Genomic DNA, 25476 nt, shown 5'->3' on the forward strand with positions numbered 1-25476 from the left:
GTAGGTACCCAAGTACCCAACCTGCTCCTCAAGCCTGAAACCAGCGGCCTCGCAGGGGGCACCAGAAACCCATCAAGTAAGAATACTGTTATGCCTGTGAAGTCTACCCTTCTCTGAATCCACTGTCTGTATCCCCCCCCCACCTTCTGCTCAGAACAACAAAAGAAGGAGGCACAGCAAGACATCAGGCCAGCCTTCTGGTTTACCGCAGATGGCAGCTTGCAGCCGCCCAGGCAACTCACAAGGTTGGACAGGAGCTCTGAGTTTAAGGTTAGACGGAACTGGACTTTTATCCCATCCCCAAGTCAGATTGTTCTCAGACCTGAATCCAACCAAGAAAACCCAGGCCCTACAAGAGATCCTGTCTAGAAACAAGTAAGGGGAATTCACACAATGCTTCCTAAAGGAAGAACACCGCTATTTCCAGTATGCATTTCATGAAACTGGCCTTGGGAAGGAAACCGGTGGCTGAGAAATCCCCGTTCTCTCCGGACTCTCTGTTGTCTAAGCGGGATGGACACACACACAAAGGGGCACACACCTAACTGTGTGCAGGCTGGGCTAGAGCCTGGTATTCAAGCCTCACTCGTTCCTTCTGGTAATCTCATGCAGTCCTGGCCACTTCCTCCCCAATGATGGAGCAGAGAGACCCCTGGAGGTCAATGACTGGGCCAAGGTAGTGGGTGCATAGTAAGTTCTAGAACAGAGACTTTGGTACGCAGCCCTGACTGCTCGGAGACTGAGACTATATTCACCGTCGTCTGCAGCCACCCCATATTCAAGCACCCCATCTTCAAGCACCTCCAAAGAAAGCTCCTTTTTTCTTCCCACATGACCCATGGCTTCTCAGAGATTAGCATCCCCCGCTCCTATCACTCTTCTTGCCACGAGTCTCTTAAGCACACGATGCAGGGAGGGGCTACAGGCTTATTTGCAGTCTTGTTCTCTACCCATGTAAACCAGACTGTGAGCGCCGTAGGGGAGGAACCATAGGGGCCTTCTTGGAGGTCCCAGAAAACAGACTCTAGAAGGCAGTGTCTGAAGGCCAAGCTAGCCTTACTATGCAGGGACATGCCTGAGTCACGCAAGTCCCCTTTGCTGTGTTGCGGCCCCCCCGGTGGCTGTCCCTGGCCAGCCAAGTGCATCCACACTCCGCCATCTCTTCATCCACTCCCCTCCTGGTCTCGGTATCCATCAAGTTCGCAGTTCCCCTATCTCCTCATCCACCCCACCTCACCGCACCCACCCACCCCCCGCCTCAGCACCCACCAGGTGTGCACTTTCTCAGCTTCCCATGTTGTCTGCTACTGGAGCTCAAGAGGTTGCACACAGGGTTTAAGAATAGCAGCTTGAGCAGCCGCCTTGTCAAAACAGAGCGAGAAGCTGTGAAGTAGTCTGTGAAGCCAGCCAGGTCCTGCTTCCCGTTTCTGCAGGAAGGCAGCGGGTGGGAAAACACCCAGCCTTCCTCTCTTGAAGCACGCTGAACTTCCAGAACTATTCTGGGCTCGAGTTATTGTCCTCCTTACTCTTGTCCCTCTCCTCTCTGCTTTCTCTCTCTCCTCTCCTCTCCTGCCTTCCCCTCTCCTCTCTTCTCCCCTCATTTCCTCCCCTCCCCACCCCTCTCCTTTCCCTTCCTCTCCTCTCCTCTCCTCTCCTCTCCCCTCATTTCTTCCCTTCCCTACCCCTCTCCTTCCCCCTCTTCTCTTCTCTTCTCCTCCCCTCTCCTCTCTTCTTCTCCCTTCTCCTCTCCTCTCCCCTCATTTCCTCCCCTCCCCACCCCTCTCCTTCCCCCTCCTCTCCTCTCCCTCCTCTCCTCCACTGAGGATGGTGATGCAGGATTCTACTGCCCCACATTCGGGGATCTCCTGAGTCCCCTAGGTCCTTTACCCTCTGTCTGTGGACTAAGAAAAGTGAATTACTGATGAGGGGCCATGCTCCTGTGGCTGAGCTAGAGTAGCCCAGATCGCGATAAAGACAGCATAGAGCAGAACCCTGTGGAGAGCAGGTGGCAGGAAAGGGGTTGGAGAAAGGCTGGGTGGCCATTTGCCACTCCCTGGGGCTGAATAGGGCAAGAGTCAGAGTGACAGAAATCCCGGAGCAGATGGAGCCACCGGAGGGTGCAAGGTGCCCCCTGGGAGTTCACAGTTCATAGTCACTGAGGGCTCAGGCCCTCCCTTGGCCTCTCTTTGACCCAACCTCTAGAAAACTGGAGCAGTGCCAACCTGCCTGGGGGCGCTAAGGGCCCAACACCTGCCTCAGTGGGCCGGGGGCTGAGACTTTCAACCAGTCCTCTGCCTTGGCTTGCCTCTTCCCCCTCAGCCTTCCTCCTCCCCTCAACTTTCCTCCTCCTCCTCTTCAGCCTCCCTCATCCTCAACCTCCCTCCTCCTCCTCAGCCTCCCTCCTCCTCCTCAGCCTCCCTCCTCCTCCTCAGCCTCCCTCCTCCTCCTCAGCCTCCCTCTTCCTCCTCAGCTTTCCTCCTGCTCCTCCTCCTCTTCTTCGGCCTCCCTCATCCTCAACCTCCCTCCTCCTCCTCAGCCTCCCTCCTCCTCCTCAGCCTCCCTCCTCTTCCTCAGCCTCCCTCCTCCTCCTCAGCCTCCCTCTTCCTCCTCTGCTTTCCTCCTGCTCCTCCTCCTCTTCTTCGGCCTCCCTCATCCTCAACCTCCCTCCTCCTCCTCAGCCTCCCTCCTCCTCCTCAGCCTCCCTCCTCTTCCTCAGCCTCCCTCCTCCTCCTCAGCCTCCCTCTTCCTCCTCAGCTTTCCTCCTGCTCCTCCTCCTCTTCTTCGGCCTCCCTCATCCTCAACCTCCCTCCTCTTCTTCCTCAGCCTCCCTCCTCCTCTTCCTCAGCCTCCCTCCTCCTCCTCCGCTTCCCTCTTTCTCCTCGGCTTTCTTCCTCCTCCTCCTCATCCTCTGCTAGGGCCACCCTGGCTTGCAGAGCCTGAATCCCATTTGGACCAAAGATCTGTTCATCACAAGGCTGAGAAGGAACCGCTTCATGCCATAAAGGATAAGCAGAACACAGTGTTTTTCAGGCTCATATATGCGTACATACATATATATTATTGGTGTTTGGAAGAGAAATGGGAAGATAAAACATAGCCGATTTCAGCCCTGTTTGAAAGAGCTGAAGCGCATTCATTGGCCGGTAGCGTGCCGCGAGGCTTCCCCTGAAAACGGCTGTCTCTGAAGGGCTGTTTCCCGGGCCACAGCTCTGCCCACAGAGGAATTTCCCAGCTCTGTAGTGTGAACGCTGCGGAGTGGGGGAGGCGGGGGGCAGGGAAGGGATATCGGTGTCGAGACCACTCCGCCTATGACAGTGAAATGAACGTAGAGGGAGAACTCTCTCCTATTGTTTATCATGTCCAAGGCAAGAACAGGGAGGAGAGGGGATAAGAAAGGGAGGGGAGAGAAAAGATAGGAGGGGGAGAGGAAAGGATGGGAGGGGAGAGAGAAAAAGAAGCAAAGAGAAAGAGTCCTAGGTTTTCAGGTCCGTGTATTCATTGTGACTGTCACTTGCTCTCTTCATGGACAGATTTATGCAAGGACATGCCCCTTGGTTAAAAAAAAGAAGAAGAAAAAAAAAAGGCTGTCCTTGCCCACTGAATGAATGACTGTCAGGGACCCTGTCCACCTGTCCCGTGCCACCTGTCCCGTGCATGGCCAGCTCCTGTCCAGTACATGACTCTCCTCTTAGAGTCTGCCCCAGAAAGCTCAACCCACGCACCTAGGGTCTGAGACACAAGAGGCCAACAACCCTTTCCCACACATGCACCCGAACTGAGAGACCTCATTTGTTTATTTCACTGCTTGGAAAGAACTTAGCTGTCAGGGGAGATCAGAGCAGTCAGCCCCTGGAATTTGGACCAATCCTTGCGCAAGGGAAAATGGTGGACAGAACACCCTGATCCACCGAATCCCCCTTCCCAGGCGTGGACAGTCAGGCTGAGGACACACATTGGCTCCCCACAGCACTGTGGAAGAGGAAGAACAATGTCTTCCAGCACACCACAGTGTCCAGCAGATGCTGAGATGGAGATGCAGTGGCTTCAGTCTCCAGCCTGAGAGCATTTCCGGTGCACTTGGGCACTGCAAATTGAGCCTAGCCTGCTGGTCAGCCATGCCCCTTCTGAGGGCAAACACAACTCCTGTGCTCCCAGGCAGGAGCTTGAAACCAGCGCCAGCCTGACTGTGGTGCCAGCCAATGGGAAATTATCCCATGCCCCCAGAGCGGCAAAGCCCTGAGGGGATTCCGCAGAGTGGTGCTGCCCTCTGCTGGCAGGTGCAGGCTGAGCCCAGCAGATGAAAAACGGAAGGCCTGAGTCCAAAGGTTTCTGGTTTTGGGCAATGAGGAAAGAGGGTGGAGAGTTTCATACTGAAAACCTCCGAGAGTTCTTTCTCATTTTAAAACCTTGCCCTTCGCTACAGAGAAACCCTGTCTCGAAGAAACTTGTCCTTCAAGGTCAGGAGATAATTGTTGGGGCACCAGTGAGAAACGAGGCTGTTGTAAAGTCTACTTGTAGCAGACTTACTATGCCTGTAATAAACATGAATTGGTTTGCCGTAAATTCTAATTCGACGAGTTGGGTTTTTTTTTTTCAGAGAATTGCTAAATTTTGTTTTCATGCTGAGCTACTTTTATTGTTTTTTAAATGTTTTCATTATGTCTATTCCTTGCACCCTGTGCTTGTTCCATAGGGACATTTTTCATATCCAAACGTAATTATGCATGGAGCATATTCATCCCACACCCCACCTTCATCCTTTCGCTCCTCGAGGCAGGTCCCCTCGTTCCCTATACAGTCGCACTTTTACTTTGGTTATCTACATGCATGACTTTACTTATCTATATTAAATCTAGGAATCTTGTAAGAAAGAAAACACTGTCTTTCTGAGACCGGCTCAATTCATCTATTATAATGGCCTCCAGTTGTATTCAGCTGTCCTGCAAAGGACAAGACTGCTCTTCTCTATGGCTGGAATAACTTATAACTTCCGTTGTGTATACAAGCCCCACTTCCCTTAGCCATCGCCCTGCTGTTGGACACCTAGGCTGGTTGCATAGCTGCATGCTTGTGCAAGGGGTGGCATTGCTGTGGAACTATCTATGGGGCGAGTCAGTTTGGATCCTTTGGATAACTACCCAGGAGTTTTGTGGCTGCGTCACGTGGCAGATCTGCTTTTAGTTTCCTTAAAGATTTTTTACTTACTAAAGTGTTGTATCTATGTGGAGTGCAGGCCCCTGCAGAGTCCCGAAGAGGGCGTCAGATCCCCTGGAACTGGAGCCGCAGGCAGCTGTGAGCAGCCCAATGTGGATGCCGGGGACAGAACTTAGGTCCTGAGCACAGCAACTACACACCTTTATTCACCGAGCCATCTCCCTAGCCCCTAATTTTGGTTTTAAAAGAATTTCCACACTGATTCCCGCAGAAGCTGGCCTGGTTTACACTCCCACCGGCAGTGTCTGAGGGGTCCCCCTATTTCATGCCCTCGTCAGCGTGTGCTGTTGCTAGCATTTGCTCTCTCGACATCTGCCACCTGATTGGGTCTCCATGTCGTTTTCATCTGCGTTTCTCTGATGGTGAGCGAGGCTGAGCACTCTTCCAAATGTCTAGTGCAAATGTGTGCTTCATCTTTGGAGAGCTCTGGTCTCTCCCCTAGCCCCTTTCCTGTTGGCTTATCTGATCCTTGTTTAGTTTCTGGAGGATTTTGCATATTCTAGCTAATTCTCCTCTGTTGGATGTGCAACTTGCAAGGGTATTCTGAAAGCTGTCTCTTTAGCATGTTATGCTGTATAGAAGTCCTCTCACACTGGGAGGTCCTGTCTGCCAATTGTTGGCATTATGTCCCAAGCATCCGGAGTCCTGTCGGAAAGCCCTAGCCTGTGCATGTCTTAAGGTATTTCGCTATTATGTCCTTTTCAACGATACATGGTTGTTTGGAGTCGAATTTCCCAAGAAATGGCTTCTGCGATAGAGATTCGCACACAGGACATTGGCACCACCTATGAAGGGTTAGCCAGTGACACAGAGAAGCAGGAGAGGGTGGGCTGTGGTGCATTTGTAACTGGTATCTGGCAGTGTAGAACGGGATGGAGATGCCCGGTATCCTCTGCTTAACAGAGGGGCTGCTTTGGCATATTCCACATCACCCGAGGTGAGAAGGCCCCTTCAGTCAGGCCAATTGTGGGGAGAGACGAGAACACCAGTGAGTGGGGAGGAGGCTGTGTCCTTCGGGGGTCTGGGTGGCTCTCCAACCTGTATTACACTTAAGTCCTCTTGAAGGCAAATGGGAATCCTGCAGCCCAGATGAACCAATTCAAGAGAGTGGGGGTACTTACTGTCCACACGGGGGCAGCACTGGGTCAGTGTGACTAAGGAGCTGTAGTCTGCCTGACACTGAGGGGTTGGGCCGACGGGACATTGTTGGGGGGGGGGGGGGGGACTCTGAGGGTGGCTGGCCCTTGACAAAGGGTCTTATAACAAGCTTGTGAGTATGCACCCTGGAGTTAGCCTACTATTTAAAACCCATACAACATTTGTTGTGTGACTCAAACTTTCTGGGCCTCAGTTTCCCCCTAGTAATGATACAAAGCGCAGTTTAATTAACATGTCATTTACTGCTGCACAAGCACCCTCAAAAGATGTCCTTTCAACTCATGATTCTGCCATTTGGATAGGGACCAGGGTGTGGCAACTTAGTCTTTAGTGGAGCCTAGCTGGGGGGTCAGATTGGGTGGGTGACCAGGAGGCCAACCTCAGGTTGAAGTCTTCAGCTCGGGGGCCCTGGTGGCGGTCTCCCCAGCAGGGTGGCGGGATGACTTGCCTATGGTTCTGAGCTCTGAGAGAGCAGAGGCAGGAGCCGGCCTTTCGCTCCTGGGTTGGAAGCGGGTTCAGCTTTCACCATTCTCCAAGTCAAAGCAAGCTCCACAGTCAGACCAGGCTGGAGGCCGAGAGAGATGGGACCCCCTTTACCAGCAACGGCAGGTATTGTAGGGAACGGTGCTGCAACCAGGCTCCTGGAGCCGATCAGAGCCGAGCCTGGCACTCAGGGTTCCATCTGTGTACCCAACATCATAGCTGTAGAGACCAAGAGACCTCTGACCCAAGATCACATGAATAGGAAGGGATGGGGTTGTTATTTAAGTCCAAAATCTCAAAAGTCAAAAGCCATTCACTTATCACACCGCATTACCAGCCATGAGCTCTTGGCCAAGGCACTGAACCTGTCTCAGAACCCCCCCCCCCCGCCGCCATTGCTCCTGTGATAGCAGCAGTCGTCATGGAGACGATATGGAAACACTACAGATGCCAGTGGGGAAACACCATGGTGGACATGTGGGAGAGCTGTCTGCACAGTCTCCCCGTGACCACCAGGACTGAGTCCGCTGATCTGGCTAGGGCGGATGTCCCCTTCCGCCCTTGTTGTTGTGTGTGCATCCACTCTGAAGCTATGGCCTGGAAGAAGACAGCTTTCCTGACTAGGACAGGACGACCCCTCACTTAACACTATAGAAATAGCTGCACTCTCTGCTAGAGCCTCCAAACAGCCCCAGGGGAGTCCGAGAAGGGCATCTTAGCCCGTGTGCCTTGCAGAAGTACAAGTTAGTTGGAAGCTATCAGTTGAGCCTCGTTCATATGGAACTGTCTCTTACTGCAAGGATGTGCATCTGTGTTTACCTCTCTTGGCTCCAGCCAGTCAGCTAGGGTAACTGAGGGAGCATCAGGAGGGACCTGGGGCCCCACCCACCAGCAAGCCTTTCAGTAGCAGTCATTAATAGGCGTGCATGACAGGGCCTTAGCTCCCAGGGGCCTGGTTACACAGAGGAGACTCCAGCCCTCCCTCTCCCTTTCCCAGACTATCTACCTGGTGAGTCACATGGTGCCAGAATCCTGTCCCTGGAGGGCAGGGGCCAGGCCACTGGAAGCTGCCTGTCACCCCTGGAATCTCTATTCCCCAACTGGCTCTTCCTCGGCAATCCTCACTCATGTTCTGTCCTGGTACTAACAGAATCTGTGTCTTTATTGAATTTGTTCCTCATCAGAACCGCGTCTGGTGCCTTCCTGATTAGCTCTCTGTTGAAGCTGGTTTTGTGGCTTTGCTCAGATTTGGCGGTGACAAAGAATATCCTATAGTAAAATCACCTCTGTGTTCTTGCTGTGTTGACTTCCTTTGCTCTCCAACCCTCAAGTCAGGCAGAGAAAAAAAAAGCCAGGATGTGTTCCTGAAAAGTCCGAGAACTGCTCACAGACATTGGAAGGTCCCATGGTACCAGTTCTACAGCCACGACACCTGTCCCCAGCTTCAGGAAAATGCGACTTTTGAGCTAGAGTGGGTGAGGCTGGGCTCTGAGGGCACACCTGGTTCACATCAAAGATTTTCTGAGCCTCGATGCCTACATCTCTATGATGAGCCAGCCAAGTGTAAACCTGAAAGGTGGCCTGCGTAGCTCAGCTGGGAAAGAGTACCTGTGGACACCCAGGCCCAAGCAGCTTCCAGGGCACATCCTCCACAGTGTACTGGTTGTGACGGGCAAATGACGCTCTGGGAAAACAAATGTGTGCAGAGCGAGCCTGCTACCACATAAATACCAGTTTCGTTCTGCTAAGAATGCTAGCACATGACCTTGGGTCAGTCACCGTGTCTGGGCTTGCACGTTCAGCTACCACCAGGAAGCAGGAGCAGGCTGAAAATGAGAGAAGTGAGCCTGCCGGAAGGCGTGGTCACACTGATCCTTGCGATGGATGGACCTCCGCTGGGAAGGGGTTCCCACGGTAAATGAGTTTGGGATGCTTTGGGTGCCACAGTTTGAATCTGTGATGTAGAAATGTCCTGTTGGAAATTTATTTAGAAAATTGCTTGTGGTAGTACTTTATATTGTTATTTGCATGTTCGTGCGTGTGTGTGTGTGTGTGTGTGTGTGTGTGTGTGTGTCTGCATGTGTGCATGTACCTCAGGTATTTCTGTGCTACTAGAAGCCAGAAGGGGGCTCCAGATACCCTGGAGTAAAAGTTACAATTGTGAATCATCAATATGGGTGCCAGGAACTGACCTTGGGTTCTTTGTTTTTGTTGTTGTTGTTGTTTTCCTTGTTCAGACAGGGTTTCTCTGTGTAGTCCTGCTGTCCTGGAACTTACTTTGTAGAACAGGTTGGCCCAGAACTCAGAGATCCACCTGCCTCTGCCTCCCCAGTGCTGGGATTAAAGGCTTGTGCCACCGCCGCCCGGCTGACCTTGGGTTCTCTGGAAGAGAAGTGAGTGCTCTTAACTCCTGAGCCATTGTCAGCCCAGAGGCTGTGGGACCGTCACGGGGGACCTGTGAAGATTATACTAGGGCCACACTGTCTATCACACACTCTGCTTCCCTTTCCATTCTGATGTGAGCAGCCTCTGCCTTGGGTGACTGCTGCTACCGCTGGGGACTGAATTGCCCTCCTGGACCGTAACCCTGACTCGGAATAGCTTCTTCCTCCATCAGGTTGATTTTGTTGGGTATTTTGGTCACAGGAATGAGAAAGTAACTGAAACGCTGGGTTAAACAGAATAGAAGCCTTCTGTTTAGACTTCTTAGGGCCTTTAAAAGGTGCTGCTGCAGGGATGTATCAGCAGGCAGGAGGGGCCGTCCGCGTGGGCTTCTGCAAACATCCCCGACCACCGACTCTTTCCACTGGATGTAACTGGCCAATTCTGGGGCAGCATCTCACCCACCTTCCCGGCCTGACCTTCAGTTTCTGAGGTCAGTCAGGGGTGTGTGTCAGATAGATACAAAGAACATGGAGTTCTCTCTCTTCGTTGTTGACATACACAGTTGTGTCTGATTCTATGTGATTCGTGGCATGACCTAGTCAAATCTGGGTGTGGATATCCCAGCATGGCCGGAGTGTCGCTAGGCAGGACGTCGGGAAAGAAGACAATGACCGGCCCCTCTGTTATTTAGGGAAGGTCAGGAAACTGCCCTGGCTCTTGTTCACTGAACCCAACCTTGGTGTAACATATGTGGGGTCCAGCAAAAGCCACTGCTTTCGCTTGCTCTTCCAACCCTTTCCTTGACAGCGCAATTTTTGTACCCATTTTACAGATTTCTGTGTGGAAGTTAGCTAGTAAAAAGTAGCAAACCCTCTCTCAAGTGACAGGTAAGAGCCTGTGCCAAGACCATCTCTACTGACTATCCATCCTCACGGCATCAGTCCCGAGGAAACCCCACAGCACCCTCTTATGGGACAAATCATAACAGCCCCCCTTTAGAATGGTGGGAAATCTCGTTGGCTATCAGAGTCACTCCTGAGGACTTCTTATAAACATTAGGACATTCCTAGGGGCTGCCTGTCTTGAGGACAGAGCAGTCTTAGCACAGTCTCCGATTCTGAGAGCGCTGCTGGACTTCGTAAGACCTCTTCCATTGTCACTTAATACTTTTCTTCTTCATCAACCTCAAGTTTCCGTGGCTGTAGAGCTTGGCTAATAAACCAGCATAGGATGCTAACTCGTGATCAAAGGAGGGGCCAACCAGGGAAGGCTGACCTGAGGAGACCCGGGATTCAGAAACAAGGGGCCATGCAAAGGTCAGCCCTGTATCACATCCGTAAGGGAAGCAGCAAGGGGCCCAAGGTGGCAAGGATTCATCAGCCTGGGTCCCCAGATGCTGTCCTGTTGAAGATTAGGGTGAAGGCCTGCTAAGGTGCTTTACATACATAGAGGTGACAGTCACCTGGCATCTGGGCACAGTAGGAAGACAGCGGAGATGCTGGAAGAGCTCTAAGGCAGGGGAGGAGAATTTAGACACAGAGGGACCATCCTAGGCCAGATTCGATTACCACCTGCCTGTCCCTCTGTGCACACCTCATCCCAGGGGGACCCTCTTAGACCAGAGTTGATTACAGCCCGTCCCTCTGTGCATACCACATCCCAGGGGGACCCTCCTAAGTCAGAGTCAATTACCGCCTGTCCCTCTGTGCACACCACATCTATCGGTGGATCCAGTCAGATACTCCATGAAGCACCATCTTTGGTCTGAACCACTACTTCCAGGGTGACGTCACCTCTGTGCATGTTATAATGCAGATTTCCAGGCTCACTGGGGACCCGGACTATCTAGACCCTGGATCCTGCATTTTAACAAGCATCATAAGCTCTCTGAAGTCACAGAGCCACCAGTGAAATGGCAAAGAGGCCCTAGAGTCTGGCTCGCCTGGTCTCACACCCCAGCCCTGGCCATTGTCGATGTGTAGCTTCCAGAAGACTTCAGCGCTGTGTTCCACACTGCTGCGGCGAAAGTGAAACCAGCTCGCAGGCTTATGAGAGAGTTGAGGAAGACCAGTCAAGACAACTCTTTGACATGGGGAAAATGAACTTTGCCCATGAATATTAAGTAAATAAAGAGAAGCAGATAAACAAATAAATTAAGCATATATGGTTGCCAATCCTGAACTACTAAGCAAATAAAGACTAAGCTGGTACAATGATATTATTTGGAGTCATTCTCCGCTCTTAACTGTCTGCATGGAGGCCAACAAGTCACTGCAAATGCAGAGCCCAGGAGTCCACCTTCCACCCCAACGTCTACCCCTGCAAGGTGGTGGCGCACGCCTTTAATCCCAGCAGAGGCAGGCAGATCTCTGTGAGTTCGTCAAGGCCAGCCTGGTCTACAAGAGCTAGTTCCAGGAAAGGCTCCAAAAAGCTACAGAGAAACCCTGTCTCGAAAAACCAAAAAAAAAAAAAAAAAGTAGTTGAGCAAGCGTGGGTACAAGTCTGGCTCCTCCAGGATTGCAGACATTGGGTAGGTGCAGTAACAATTATCACCAGCAGAGGGCAACATAAACATAAGTTTCAGAGCCGAATTTGTTGGGAATGCTGAGGGTGAGAGGCTCTGTGGGGTAGAATTAGGCTGGGATCAGCATTTGTTCTAGAAAACCCCCTCCACACATCTACACACACACACACACACACACACACACACACACACTTACTTGTAGAAGTAACATCCGGGGAGGTTCACCAGGCAGAAAGTGTTTTCTTCGGGTTGCCCAGAAGCTGCCCTGAGCCAGCTGCACGCCTGTGTCTTCCCGGAGGGCTCAGAAAGCACCTCGTTAGCTGTTGATTTTATTTTCGCCACCCAGTCTGGCCCTGGCAGGCCGTGGGCAGAGTGCTGGCTGCATCGCCTTTCTAGGGAGGCTCTTGGCAGAGCTCCAGAGTGGGGCCGCCTGTTCTGTTTGAGGCAGAGCTGGAGAAGGCGCGTCACCCAGGGCTCTCAGCAAACTTCCCTCCCTGAGGAGTTGGAAGGGTGAGAATGGGTGGGGTGTTAGGGTGGACTCAGATGATGCTCTGATAAGGGAGCCCGTGCCACTCACCCCGACACCCACGACTTCATTAACCTTCTATAGAGGTAAACCCTGAAGGCTCAGGGAGGTCAGGTGACTTACCCAGAGCCACACAGCTAGGGACCAATCAAGATGATGATGGTGGCATTTATCACCCATTGGGAGCCTAGCATGTCTGTGGGCTCAAAGGTGATCAATCCATGTTTAATTGATCTTATCTATGAGTTCAATAAGCCCTTCTGCCTGTCCTGTAGCCTATGCCTTCCTTCTGCCCCACACTGCCCAAACCTGGGAAGTGCTGTCTCCCGTTCCCCCACCTTCTAAAGTACTAAAACGCCCATTAACCGCACACTGAAAGTCTCCTTCCTCACCCAGTCGCACCCTGGTGAGAGCCGCGGCCACGGCTTGCGCACTTTTCTGCTGATAACCACCAGTGCTGAAGATCCGGACGCCTTGCTAGGCTCCGCCCTGAGCGGTCCAGCAGTGGGACGGTGAGGAGGGGGACACGCTGCTCACCCATCTCACCTGGTTATCTGGGACTCCCAAAAGTGCAGTGTCCAAAAGGAATGAGGTGATGTCCTTCTCTTTTTCTCCCACAGAAAGCGGGGCCAGCACAGTGCTGTCACCCACCCCTTGCCCCAGACGCCACTGTAAGGACCCTTCGCTGTACACGCAAATGCTTGCCCTGCCCTGTTATGCAGTACACAGGACACCATGCAGACATGCCACTTTGTCTCCCTCTCCTGAAGAAATACTGCAGGTGGCCTGGTGTCCAACGGTGACAGAGGAGGAAGAACACCTGTGGCTTGCTTTCCCTCCCCTGGAAACTGGGTCTGTCCTGCTGGCACTGCAGAGTTCTCTCCTAAGTGGCCTGTGGGTGAGGCATGGCCATTCTGTCAGGCTAACCAAGCATCATTTAAACGGACACTCGTTTTGGGTGGGAAAGGGAACTCTGGCCCATAAAGATCTTCCTGTGATAAAATCTAGCTGTGACTGGATTCCATCTTCACCTTCGGGTCTGTCCATAAGCTGGGAGTTCTGTGAGGACTCCATTGCTGAGATTCTTTCTGTTGCCTTGGCAGCCACCGCCTGGGCGTGGTAGACAGAGTGAAATGTTTGGGAACTCCCAGCCACGCGGAAGTTCAGCTGGTGGAAGGGAGAAATGGCAAGGAAAAAAAAAAATCCACTCCGATGAACCGTGAAAACATTATCCTGGGCAGCGTGTCTAAGGTCCCTCATGGAGCCAGGGACAGGTCTGAAAAAGGAAGCTGGTCGTCGTCACCTTTAGGGATAATCCTGGCTGCCCCGTTTGTGTGACCAAACACACGGCAAGAAGCAGCTTGAGGGAAGAGGGCCTTATTGTGGCTCCCAGTATCAGGGGACACAGTCTGTTACAGCAGGGAGTCCATGCCTGGCCGCAGAAGCCTGAGGTAGCTGGTCACATTGCATCCACAGTCAGGAAACAGAATGGACAGGAAGTGAGGCCAGGCTCCGAAACCTTTAGTCCCGCCCCCTAGGGTCTCACTTCCTCCAGCAAGGCTCCACCTCCTAGAGTTTCCACAAGCTTCCAAAAGAGGTCCAGAGCTGGAGGACTAAGTGTTCGAACACACTGTGGGGGACCTTTGGGCTCCAGCAGGTGCACTGATTATTTAGTTCGTGAGAAGACAGCTTCGAACTCTCTTGCCGTCCTTTCTTCAGCACCGAGGATGGCTTCCTGGTAAGGAAAATCTACCTCAGACCAGAGCCTGGAGAACGGAAAGTTTTTTCTGTAATATTTATCCCTGCAAAATAAATATTTCCACCTCCGTCCAGACCCAGACTGTCCCCACTGACAGCTTCCCGGTCCCTTCTGAACCTCCAGTCACTCCAGGGGCAGGGAACAGGGTGACCGGGCAACTGGTTCTTTTTCATTTTCACTGGGTTTCTTGCAGCTGGAGAAGAGGCTGCCAAGTGACCTGCCTAGGAGGGTGCAGCCAGGGCTGGGAAGGGACAGGAAGCTCTGAGTATGATCCTAGGGGAACACCCAACCCCAGAGAGCAAACTGGGGCTTCCCACACACGGATTTAGAGCAATGTAGCTGCTCCCTGGAGTCAGCCTGCAGATCCACTCCCATGTTTCCCTTACGGTTGGTTCCTTTCTCCCCATCAGCAGCTGCTCAGAGGGGTGGATAACATGCCTGGGTTGAACTAGTAAGCACTGAGAGGGGCGTGGGTCCCACACTCTCTGCATTCTGGTCCTTGGGACAAGCTACAGCTCTATGGCGGGACCGCCCTCTAGGAACCAGGTCAGACTTTGTCCTCAGCTGCGGCCCTAAGGCATCCTTCTATGGCCTGTCATTCATTACCCATGGAGTTTATTTTAGGCCTTTCAATGTAGAGGCTCTTCCTTGTCTTTAGACTTTGCACGGGCTGTTTCTGCCATCTGTGATCTCTCCCTGTCTCTCTCCCTCCCTCCCTCCCTCTCTCCCTTCTTCCCTCCCTCCCTCCTTCCCTCTAGGGTCCTGCTCACAGAAGATCCCCTCTGCCATTGGCTGCCCCATCGCTGACCTCACCACCCACCCCAGCATACGCTCCGCCTCGTCACCCCAGACACCTCCTGCTCCCACGGAGCACACTGGCCTACATCTTGGTGTTCATTTTGCTTTCTGTGCCCACCCCGCCCCCCAGCTGCATCCTCGGAGAGCAGGTGCTTCAGAACAGCATCTTGGTCAGGGCCTGGTTCGCAGGGTGTGCTCACTAAATGTTCAGCGCTTAAAACTGGGGCTGGGAAGGATGAATTGCCCCCCGTGTGTCACTTGGTCTCTCACACCCTCCACCAAACCTCGGCAGACCAACTCCTGTCTGAAGGCCAGGAGGCCAAGGGACTCAAGGGGCTTTAAGTTTAAGCCAAGGATGCCCCGTAACGGGGAGTGTTAGTATAAGCCGCAGTTTGAGGTCCCAGGAGAACAGCTGTAGGCCTGAGTCAGACTGGAGAGGCCGCGAGGGAAGGGTCTAGAGTGGAGCTGGGTAGGGAGCAGGAAGGTCGGGCTGAGGAGGGTTTGAATCTTGGCTGCCAGGTCACAGGCAAGGGCCAGACAGTGGTGAGCTTGGGCAGAGGTTCAGCACACAGTAGGACCTGTCATCAAATGCTGCCTGTGTGTCTGTGAGCTGAGCATGCCACAAGCTTGGCCGCACTGACTTCTCATGGAAACACCTCTTTGTAGAGCCCGGTCACTGTTCCTAAGTCACCCAGTGATGGTACGAGAGGTCAAGCAGGAAGGGCCGTTTCCCCAAAATCCCGAAGTCCCAGGTTTTGTCAGGCCAGCCTAGGGCTCCGAACCCAAGTCTGTGGGGAGACATGGTTTCCCTGACCCCAGTCCTGCTCAAACCGAAGTCCTTTCTTTGTCTACACGGGAGTGGGGAGCTGAGCCAGAGTCATTGATTTTCACTTTGAACAGCCGTGGGTCCTCTGGACACCCTCTCAGCGGCCTTGGTGGAGGAGAACGAACCTCTGCCTTCCACATGCTGAGTGAGGTTTGGTGGAGCTGCAGCTCAGGAAAGTCAAATGACTCAGCTTCTACCTACTCATGAAATTAGAGGTGATTTCTTTTGTTTCTGCACCTTAAAAAATCTTCAAGAATGAAGTATATGTTTGTTTTGTTTGTTTTAATGGGAGTAAGGAAGGAAGTAGCCTGTAAGGCACCTAGAGATGATCGGTCCTTTTCCTGGCTCTTGTTCTGGAATGTTCTTCTCTTCCTTCTCTGCGCACTGACATCTTCCCTACTTTGCAGTTGTAGCTCTGGTGCCAACTCTGATTCTAAGCACATTCCTGGTCCATCGTGTCCCTGAATGAGAACCCAAGGAGGGCGAGGGACTTGCTACCTGCTCACTACCTTCACTTTAAGACCCGTGCAAGTGGGACACGCGACTGGGGGTGGGGGCATGGCTCAGAGTGGGGGCTGTGGCTTGGGGTGGGGTGCACAGCTGGGGGGTGGAGGGCGCACCTGGGGGTGAGGGCTGTGACTTGCAGTGGGGGGGCATGGCTGGGGGTGGGGGCGCGATTGGGGGTAGGAGGGTCTTGGCTGGGGGTGGAGGGAGCGCCTGGGGTGGAGTGCACGGCTTGGAGTGGGGGCCAGAGATAGCTTCCTCGGCTGCTCTCTACCTGATTTTTGAGATAGGGTTTCTTGAGGAACTTGGAGCTGCTGTCCAGTTGAATTGGCTCCTGAGCCCCATGGATCCTCCTGTCTCAGTCTCCTGAGCCCTGGATTACAGGTGCATGGGCCATACCTGGCTTTTTTTGACATAGGTTCTAGGGACTAGAAAGAGTCTCAGACTTGCAAGGCAAGTACTGTTCTGACTGGGTGCATTGTTCCCTTGCTGTGACAAAATGCCATGACCAAAAGGCAACTTAATGAAGGAGGTATTTGGGCTATGGTTCCAGAGGGATAGAGTTTTCTGGGTGGAAACGGTATGACACCCTCTCAGGATCAGCAAGCGAGCTGATCACATTTCTATCTATGTGCAGGAAGCAGAGAGCGAGAACAGGAAGTAGGAAGAGGCTGTAAAGTCCACCTCTAGTGATGTACTTCCTCTGGAAGACTCCACGTCCGAAAGGTTTATAACCTCCCCACACACCACCACCAACTAGGGACCAAGTATCCAAATACATAAGCATGCAGGGGACATTTTCTCTCCAAATTACCATACGGGCCAGCTACTCTAGATACTTTTTTAGTAATTCCAGGTGCATTCCTCTTTGGCATCTTAGTGTCCCTTTTGGTCCCTTTCGGCAACTGTCTCTCCCTTTGGTCTCTAATGGCTTGGGAGCTGTTCCCAGGGCTTATTTCTACAGCCCACAGCCCACAACAGGCTTCAGGCTGTGAGCCTTTGTTTACAAGCCTGAGGGCAAAGGCTCAGATTCCCTTTAGCTCAGAGCGCACAGCTAGCAGCTCACTGCTTCTCTGAGGTGAGAGCTGGGAGGACAGGGACTGCTGATTTTAATGCCCGCCAGGCCTCGTGCGGCGGGGGGGGGGGGGGGGGGGGGGGGGTGTAGGGGGGTGTCTCCCAAGTTCCACTGGAAATCTGGGAAATAATAAAGAGGCTTCCAGAGCTTACCCCGCTGCCGTGCTTATTTATGGTAGAAAGTGGCAAGAATGCAAGTTGACTGCAGGTTGAGCAGAAGGCCAAGGCAGTTTTCCCTTGGGATGAGCCTGCCGGCTAGGCTACTGTTGTCACCTAACAGTCTGCCCCCCACCCCACCCCCACACACCAGGATTACCCTTGCAAATGTCACCTGGAATCTATGCACTGCAATAGGCTGGCCCTTTGAGAAATAGCCATGCTGTGGACAATGAGGGAACTGGGGGACAGAAGGAGGCTGGACCTGGGCAGCAGGAGGACAAACATCTCTGGCCCCAAGGTTAGTGCCTAGGAGCAAGCCCTGCCGGTGTTTGACACTGTGTATTCTCTTCAAATCCTGACCATTCTATAGAGATAGCAAGGGTGCCTGCTTCTCAAGGGAAGCTGTCTTAGGGTTTCTGTGACTATGAAGAGACACCATTTAGTTGGGGTGGCTTGTTTACAGTTCATAGGTTCAAGCCATTATCATCGTGGTGGGGAACATGGCCATGTGCAGGCAGACATGGTGCTGGAGAAGCAGCTGAGACTCCTGCAACCTGCAGGCCACAGGGAATGCTCTGAAAATCACACTGAGGGAAGCTTGAACCAAAAGAGACCTCAAAACCTGCCCCCACAGCAACACAGTTCCTCCAACAAGGCTGCACCTCCTGGTAGTGCCTTTTTATGAGCTTATGGGGACCAATTCTATTTAGACCATCAAAGAAGCCATTTCAATAAGTGGCGTCAGGAAAATGGACAACCCGTATGCAAAAAAGGAGTCAAGACCCCAGTCTCTAGCCATATGCAAATCAACTCCAAAGGTTTAAATATAAGATCCCAAGCTCTTAACTACTAGGCAGAAACAAAGGAAAGATACTTTAGGACACGGATCTAGGCAGTAATTTGGGGATAGGATGCTCTTACTGCTGGTAACGAAAGCAAAAGCAGATGGATGGATTCTGTCAAATCAGAAGGCTTCATAACAACGGAACCAGTCAACAGGCCAGAGAGGAACTAGGAGGAGGCACTTGTGAACTGTGTGTCTGGTAAGGGGTTAATACCCAGGATTTATGAGGTTCTTAAAGAACTCAACAGCCTAAAATTAATCTGATTTAAAAATGAGAGAATGACCTAAATAGATATTTCTCAAAAGAGGATATACAGCAGATATGCTCAAAATCACTCATCAAATTCAAATGAAAACCACAGGAGAAATGGTCTAGCCCCAGCAAAAATGGGTATTGTGGAAAAGGAAGAAAACGGCAATGCTGCCATGGTGGCACAGGTCCAGGAAGAGTGGGAGACATGTAAACCCGAGCCATCCTGCCGCTGGGTATAGCCAAGAAATGGAATTTGTGCGTTAAGGAGACATTTTTAAACTTGAGAGCTGACTATGGCACGGCTTACTTAGCCTCCTGTAGACGCAACCTCAGTTTCTACTGGATAGATAAGGAAAGTGGTTTCTGTAAGCGTGAAATGGCATTCAGGCATAAAGTGAATTGCTACCTGAAATGCTATCATTTCCAGGAACACAGAATTCAATAGGGGATTGTGAAACGTGACATCAAAAGCAAGAGTGGCAAAATTTACAGAAAGAATACACACATTGGATTTCATCAGCAATGAACACTTCGTGGGGAAAGAATTTATTTTACCCTGCAACCTCTGGGTGACAATTCATCATTGAGGGGAGTCAGGGCAGGAGCCAGAAGCAGGAACCTGAAGGCAGGAATCGAAGTAGAGTCCACAGAGAAAGCTACACATTGGTTTACTTCCCATGGCTGACTCTGCTCGTCTGCTCATTTTTTTCTATACCTCAGGCCCACCTTGCCCAGGCGTGGTACTTCCCACAGTAGGCTGGGCCTTCCCACATCAATCATTAATCATGAAAATGCCTTCCAGACATCTCCATGGCCCAGCTGGCAGATTCCCTCCTTCTCGAGTGTCTCCAGTTTGTGCCACATACATAGGAAGAAAAATGAGACATTTCCTACTATTTGAAATATTTGACAGAACATGCTATGATAAACAAAGCTTGCCCTATGTGGGAAAAAAGAAAAGGAAGTTAAAAATCTTAGGTTATAAAATTGAGAGTGGGCGGGCAGGTTTGTGCAGCTTGCACTTTTCCGGCTGATGGCAATGCTTTGGCTTTTGTTGTTGTCGTTGTTGTTTTGTAAAACAAACTTATTTATTCATGTATTTTACATCCTGGCTGCAGTTTTTCCTCCCAGTCCCTCCCTCCCATCTCTCCCCTCCTTTCCCATCCCCCAACTCCACTCCCCCTCCATCTCTGTTCAGGAAATGGCAGGTCTCCCATGAGTATCAACAAAACATGGCCTGTCAAGTTGCAGTAAGACTATGATTAACACCTTTGAACCCCAAAAGGCTACTCACCAAACAAGGAAGGTATTTGAAAATCCTATCTATGGTAAGGGTCTAGTATCTACAGTATATAAAGAGTCTCAGTATATGAAAAATCTCAATGACAAAAAGGCCAAGCTAAAATAATAAATAACCAATCCGAAAGTGAGTCAAGAATTTGTACTAGACACCTTTCTAATGTTCAAAATCACTCATCAAATGCAAATCCAAACCACAGGAAAAATGGTCTAGACCCAGTGAGGATGGGCATCATCAAGAAGGAAGGGGGCAGCAATGCCAGCATGCTGGCACCGGTACGGAGAGAGTGGGAAGCCTGCTCGCAGAAGAAATTGTATTTCTGAAGTAGAAATGCCGATCGCCAAGGAGTCTGTGCAGTGGCGGATGATGCCCTCAGTCAGTTGAGAAAAACAAGCCTGACCATAATGAGAAGCCACTGTACAATGGGATGGTTGTGGCTTCTAAACTGAAAATTACAAATGTTGGTGAGGATTTGGAGAAACATAAGCCTTCATACAATGCTGGTGGGAACTTACAGGGGTTCAGCTGCTGTGGAAGAGTCTTAGGGTACCTCAAAACTATGATACATAATTACATATAATATTGTCCAGCAGGGCTGGAGAGATGGCTCAACAGTTAAGAGCATTGCCTGCTCTTCCAAAGGTCCTGGGTTCAATTCCCAGCAACCACATGGTGGTTCACAACCATCTGCAATGAGGTCTAGTGCCCTCTTCTGGCCTGCAGGCGTGCACACACATAGAATACTGCATACATAATAAATAAATAATTAAATATAGAAAAAATATTGTCCAGCAACTTAATCTTAACAATACACCAAAAATATCTGAATATTTTAAAAATTGAACATGAATGTGCATGTAAGTAAGTACTACTCATAGTAATTAAGAGCTGGAGACTACCCAAATGTCCCTCAATAAATGAGGGGATGAGCAAAATGTAGTATATTTATCTATTCAATGGAATGGTACTCCAGCATAACAGAGGCAAAGTACTGATAAATGCTGCAACATGCGTGAATCTCAGAAGCATTGTGCTGGGGCGGGGGGGGGGGGGAGAAGCCAGACATAGGGGATAGCATACCATGTGGGCCTGTTTCTATGACGTGTCCAGGATGGGCAAGTAAGTTAAGATGCAGAGACGGGAACTGATTCCTTCATAGGTAGCAAGGTTCCTTTTGGAACGTAAAAAATGTTTAAGAGACTGGCGATATGGCCCCACAGAGCACTTCCCTAGCTTGTGCAAGTCCCTGAACTAGATAAAGTGGTTCGTGGACAACGTTGTGGATGTTCTCAACATCCTACAATGGCTAGTTTTCTGCAGCATGAACATTATCTCAATGTATAAAAGCAGCATAGTACAGAGGCGGCAGCTGGAAAGGTGTATTCCATAGATTTTTTTATCATTTCTATAGCCAAGGACCCTGACAAAAGCTACTTAAGGGGCTGGAGAAATGGCTCAGCGGTTAAGAGTACTGATTGCTCTTCCAGAGGACCCAGGTTCAATTCCCAGCACCCACATGGCAGCTCACAACTGTCTGAAAATCCAGTTCCAGGGGACCCACCTTCACACCAATGCACATAAAATAAAAAGATAAATAAATCATAAATTTAAAAAAAAAAAGCTACTTAAGAGAAAGGGGTTTTGCGGGGACTTACAAACACAGAGAGATAGTCTATCCTGGCCAGGAAGATGTGGTGGCAGGTACAGGAGGCTGGCTCAGTCACATTGCATCCATACTCAGGAGGCAGAGAATGGACATAAAGTAGGGCCTCGTTCCAGAGCCTTCAGGGTCTCTCCTTCAAGCCCCCTTCCTCCACTGATGTTCCACCTCCCAAGGCCCCTTAAACAGCTCCACAAAGAGCTGCAAACCAAGTGCTCGAACACAGGCATCATTTCACATCCAAACCACAACAGTGTGGCTTCCCATCATCCGTTCTGTTGTGTGACCTCCCCGCTGGAAATGGGCCTTCTGTAAAAGTTGTGGGGAGAAGGGACACGGCTTCAGTTTGGTCTCCCTGACTGCATCAGGAGCATCCTGTGGGAGAGTAGCCACACAGGTGCAAGGATTTTCCTTGCATGCTCAGAGAGCGAGTGATAACAGGTACTAAGGGATGAAGATGGGACAGGGGCTGTGTTGAGCCATCCTCTCGTACCAAGACTTGCTCCTTTCATGGTGTGAGAGGCTCCCAGTGTGACTTAGAAACCTTAGGAGGTAGGACCTAGCTGAAGGATCCTTGGGGTACAAAATCCTGGGGCCACCTCCTGATGAGAAGAACAGCTTTCACCATACTCTTGTGTTACCCAAACACATGAGGCTAAGGGAGCAGGGGCTGAGCCCTCTGAAACTCTGAGCCTAAAGGAGTCTTCCTGCTTTAAGTTGTTTCCATGGGTAACCTGACCCCAACAACGCCACAGCAACTAATGTGGGTACACAGGGATGGACTCACAGAGGTGATGCCCGAGAGAGAAGTGAGGGAGGCTGCTGCCCAGATGCCAGCAAATGGTGAGGGCTACCTCCCAGGCAAAGGAAAGAACACGTTCACACACAGAACCCTAGAGCAGGACAGCATCCTCAAGAAAGCTCAGAGACAAGGCATGCCACAAACAAGGCCATGAGGAGGTGACGTCCTGGCCCGATGCATCTGTGGGCAGTTGTTCTCTGTCGGCTCCATGGTTTGCTGGTTCTGGGAGCTAACCTTGATGGGGGTCAGTCCAGTGGGTAGGCTGCCTTTGGCCATCTGTGCTACCCCACTGTGCCCCAGGAGCAATGGTGTCTTCTCAGACATCCCCTGAAGGGAGGCCAAGCATTTAGAACTCTAACTTGCAGGGGCTGTTTCGAATTCAGGGCATAGCGCACTCCCTTCAAGACCCCAGTTCTTGAATCTTCTTAGCTCCTCAGGGGACGCTCACATTTTCATTTATTTCTTTGGTTGCCTACCCCTCCCTTTCTAGAAGGTTTCTTAATGATGGTAGACACGTCTGACCTCCACCCCCCAGGCACACAGTAGGTCTCAATGGTTGTGTAACACGTGAGAGAGAGGATTCGCTGATGGCCCTGGGTTTTAGAAGTTACCTGCTGCGGGTAACCTCAGTAGGCGCACCGACCTGTACAAAGCTGTCCCTCCAGCCCGCGCTGGTTGGTGCTTGCTGTATCATTTCTATCCGCCCCGTGCTTTAGCTCGGAGGGGTGAGGAGGCTCACTGTCACCAGCCTACAGGTGGCAGAGCCTAAAGACAGAAAGCCACACCTTTGTCCTCCCCTCCCCCAGCCTGTCAAGGAGCCTCCCTGGGTGGTTTCTGAGCAGGTCTCATGTGGGGCTGGAAGGCCCATCGCTCTTCACTTGCCCTCCTGTGGGGGTGGTTCTTGGCAAGGGCCCAAGTCAGGCGCTTGCCCTGCTTTCAGCGCCCGGGGGTGGCAGGCTAATTAACGGCCAAGCCGCTGGTGGATGTGCCCAGACCGTCTGAACAATTTGGGCAGGCAGCGGGGCTCAGTCCACCAACTCCCTGGGGACGGGGCCGGAGGCGAGACCAGGTTATCCTTGGGACAGCCTGAGAGGTAGCTTTCATCAGAGGGGAATGTGGGACAGGATTGGAAGGTCTTTCGTCCTAGTCTTGGCCTGGCCACTAATTGAGTGAGATTGAGAATGTTCCTGAACGCTGGGATGTCAGCAGTAACCACTTACCTCCTGCAGAGAGGTAGGAGAATCAAGCAAACCACTTAGCCTGGGTACAAAATCAACACCCGTGTGTGCTGAAACTGTTCACTGTTAAGAGGCTCTGCTCAGAGGCCACAGGCCAAGAGCCTAGTAAGGGCTGCACCCCTGCCCCTCCCCTTCTCCATCCTGCATTGGTTGCAAATCCGTGTTTACCTTGCAGGGAGTGGTGTCCAACAGCTCTGGCCAAGCCTTGGAGGTTTTCTGTGGATTCCATAACGAGACCTCTTCCCGAGCAGCAAGGCTGCTTCCGGAGCAGCAAGGCTGAGACTGGAGTGTGCTGCTACTTACACAGTTAAGCATGTGTCTCCCTTCTCTGTTTCTCCCTAAGAAAAGTGACAGTATCTTGGAACAGACTGTGTTCTTCATCACAGAGGGGCCCTGCACCCAGGAAGCCCCCGTGCAGATTTGTAAGAGACCAGATGACTTGCCTGACATCGTGCTGGCAAACAGCGCGCTCGTATTGTCATCCCCACAGCCCCATGATGCCGCTGTGATACTGCCCTTATACTGCCTGCAGGAGCAGAGACTCAGAGAAGCCCCAGCAGCTAGTCCAAGGTCACGAGGTTACAGAGTGATAGCTCGTCCATTGGCAGCCTTGAATTCCCGAAGCCCAGCTTCTACCTGGTTTCCTCCTGCATGCCGCATGCTGCCTTCCGCAGACGTGGATCCGAGGGGAAGGGGGCCGCAGCTGCACTCCTTCACATTTCTGGGGCCAGAGAGAAAGAAGGAGCTAGAGGCAGCCGAGGTTAGGGCTCAACATCCACGAGAGCCATTCTTGCTACCTGCCTGTCCCAGTTACTCCTGCCCTGCCGTGGCCTGGCTCCTTCTCCCTCTGTGTCTGTCACCACCTATCTTGTTCACAGCTCCGTTTCCCCTCGTGTCAACGGATCGCTCAACAAAATGTTTTCCATCCTCGCCAGCTATTTTTATCCCTTTTATCAGAGTTATTTCCTTTGTAAATAGCTTCCTGGCACAGAGTAGGCAGCCTTACTCAGTCCTACCGAGTACCATGGGGACAGGGAGGGTGCGGGCACCTAGGGAGGGAAGAGTGGAGCAGTCTTGGGCCTGAATGGCCTTGGGGACTCTGATAATGGCAGCAGGGGATGTTCCTTCGTTCCATTTCCATTGTTGGCGCTGTTCTTTGAGCACACAGCGTGTGCACGGGCCTCGGAAACACACAATTAGCGACAGGCGTCCAAAATAGACTCGAAATCAGCAGCATTTTGTTTAGCTCGAGGCTTTTCATGCCCGCAGGGGAGGGCATTTCTGCTCCCAAATACACATCTATTTTACAATAAAACGAATGCTTCATTCCCCCTGCTGTTAAATCCAGCCGCATGCCCTTCCCTGCCAGCCAGCTCTGCTCCCGACTCCTCGCCAGCATTTCCTTTTGTGGCTGCGAGAGATGCTCGCAGCAGCGCAGCAGCGGTCTCATCTCCGCGCGGTGTAGGCTCCCAATCTGCAGTGCAATTAGCGCTCACGGGCTGGGATTTTCATCAGCGAACGCTGCAAGGGCTGCTGCAGCTGTCCTAACAGCCCCGTTTCAGAAGACTCTGCTGATGCCAACCTTACTGAGAGAAGGACCCAGCACCATGCTGCTAGAAGTCTCCCTGCCCTGGAGGTTGCCCCAGGCCACTGCAGAGAGTCAGGGCTGCTCTCAGAGTGTGGCGGGTCATCACTGAGCTTCCAGGAAGCTCATGAACTGCCCAAGGAGTGGAGCTGGGGATTGAGTCCAGACAGATCGGGAAGCCTGAACTTAGAATCTCACCCCTGGGTTTACAGCCTCGGTCCCATGACCCTGCTTGCTCTCTTTGCAACATTTTCACATGGAATGTAATATTTTGGTCCCTGTAGAACTGGAGCCAGGGCCATGAGACTATAGGGTCACATCTGGCCCATTGGGTTGCTTCTCACACTGTCTGTGGCTGCTTTGGTTCCTTGGCAGGTGTAGTTA

The 25476-nt window shown here is 51.7% G+C and overlaps 1 long non-coding RNA gene across 4 annotated transcripts in view; it reads right to left on the reverse strand.

Moving 5' to 3' along the window:
* The window catches only part of LOC146889947 (uncharacterized), a 40679-nt gene extending 16196 nt beyond the window's left edge, over positions 1-24483 (reverse strand). Inside the window, exons 1-5 of one of the 4 annotated variants that reach the window (XR_015736331.1) lie at positions 23676-24483; positions 12837-14056; positions 11961-12258; positions 9048-9237; positions 6595-7094 (exon numbers count right to left, since the gene is read on the reverse strand). This is a non-coding gene — a long non-coding RNA (uncharacterized LOC146889947). Of the gene's footprint in view, positions 1-6594; positions 9238-11960; positions 12259-12836; positions 14057-23675 lie in introns of those variants that run through there. The other 3 variants (XR_015736330.1, XR_014999472.2, XR_015736329.1) reach the window with 3 other exon arrangements.
* Between the last annotated feature and the right edge of the window lie 993 nt (positions 24484-25476).

This window comes from Myodes glareolus, chromosome 24, assembly GCF_982192425.1.
Source record: "Myodes glareolus chromosome 24, mMyoGla1.1, whole genome shotgun sequence".
Taxonomy (NCBI): Eukaryota; Metazoa; Chordata; class Mammalia; order Rodentia; family Cricetidae; genus Myodes; species Myodes glareolus.